Below are 2,014 nucleotides of genomic sequence, written 5' to 3' on the forward strand. Positions count from 1 at the left end.
AGCCAGAGGATCATTTGGATCTGAAAGAAAGACAAGACACTCAAGTTCTTGGCATTCATCCCAGGACAAGTTCACTGGGAAGACAAGAGAACATGCTCTTGGACAAAGCTAGGGGTATATTTTTACAATTGATGGAAACAGGCTTAGAGACCCAGATCCCAGATGGTCTCCACAGGGCAGAGTTCCAATTACCTGATATTATGGAACCACAGAAACCTGAAAACAGACCCAAAGGTGATGGGTGGAAGGGGGAGTGGTTATTTGCCGGGTTTCCGTTCCCGCGACTAAAAGGCTCAGGGGTCACTCTAGTTAAACTGGGCTACCTGGGCTGCACAAAATAACCACACAAGAGACACAAATACCTTTTTCTTTGGGGTTGCTGTGACAGCTCCTCTGACCTTAAGGGTCCGAAGAAAGAAAGAGAGCAAGAGCACGCGCTGACCCCTTTTATTGAGGAGAAGCTATTCAAATGAGGCAAGGGGTCAGGTTTCAGGGGACTAAGTCCATCTTCATGATGTCCACTGTCAGCAGGTTGATTGACACCTGGGTAGGCCACACCCAAGGGCACAGTAAGAGGAGGGGACATACACAAGGCACTTCCATGAAAGATTCTATCCTAAACAGGGCAAGGGGTTAGATTACAAAGGAACATGTGAGCATAGCTTCACCCATGGGGCTGTAGCAAGACACACCCATTTCTGTGACTGAGCGCCTCAGCACCCAGCTGGGGAGTGTAACTCAGTCACCCGTAAGGTTGGCCTCCCACAGTTATTGCATGATCGGGATTCTCTGATGGGGAAAACTGAGGGCCAGGTTCCAGCTCCAAGTCCAGCAGCAGCCCCATCCCCAGCCACTTCACCTGAAAAGCCAGGTAAAAGCCACCAAAGGCCAGCTGACTCAGAAGCAAGTATCTCAGATGAGGACTGGATTAACAATGCCTTAATAAGGCTGGAAGCAGGAGAACAACTTTCCAGGGAGTTTCCATCAATTGAGGCAACTCCTCAGAGACTTGACTTCGAAGGAATACTTGAGATAGATACATCTGTTCAATCTTAAGGCCATTGTTAAACACCTCAGGCAGAACCTAGACTTAAGTCACACTGATATATCACAACCCTGTAGGGATTTTTTGAGTCCAATGCACTTAAAAGTGATCCCTCCAATTGGAAGGAAACAAAGAGAGAGCTGGCCGGAACCATGTTCTATCCCTGAACCAGGGTTACCATCAGCCACCAAGAGGTGTACCATCTCTTAGCTGAGTCCTATGGGGAGAAGCATTCACAACAGTTACCCACTGCTGTCAAGGAGAAAAATCACCTTCATCCAACCATAAATGATGTTCCCACAGCTGTCTGTCCCCTTGTGGATAAAAATCCCCTGGACTTGATGTTCCAGAAAGACTTTCTAGCCTTGAAGGGGAGGGTTGAGCTCCCCAAAATTTATAAGGCAAAGAATAAAGCACTGACTATCCCTGTACCAGTGCTACCATCAACCACTAAGAGAATTCAAGTCCCAAAAGCTATAAATTGGCATCTTCTGGGAGAGCCTTACAGAAGTAGATGAATACAGCAGTTATCAGATGCTCTCAAAGAGATGGAGACACAACACTTTTATCCTACCACCAGAGACATTTTTCTAGATCCCCATGCCTCTGTGGAAAAACAAATCCTGGCACTAATGTTTCAAAAGGACTTATAGGATTTTAAGGGTAAGGGCAGGTTTCTCAAATTGCCCAAGTTGGAGAAGAAGGCACAGCCCATCTCTTAAAAAAAAAAAAAAAAAAGGAAGAAGAGGTGCCTGAATGGGTGACATTTGTGGCCATGTACCATGTTTTGTGGATGCTTCAGCAGCGATATGCCAGTGATACAACTGCATGGATAAAAGAGTTCCACCAGCTCATGGACCTGTACCAGCTTAAGTCCCCCCGAATCCAGAGGCTACTACAAGACCTGCTTCTGAGAGAGGAACCTCAATCCCAAGACATCATTTACAAAGAGGCCCTGAAGGCTACAGA

The sequence above is a fragment of the Marmota flaviventris genome, chromosome 18 (genome assembly GCF_047511675.1).
Source record: "Marmota flaviventris isolate mMarFla1 chromosome 18, mMarFla1.hap1, whole genome shotgun sequence".
In the NCBI taxonomy this organism is placed as follows: Eukaryota; Metazoa; Chordata; class Mammalia; order Rodentia; family Sciuridae; genus Marmota; species Marmota flaviventris.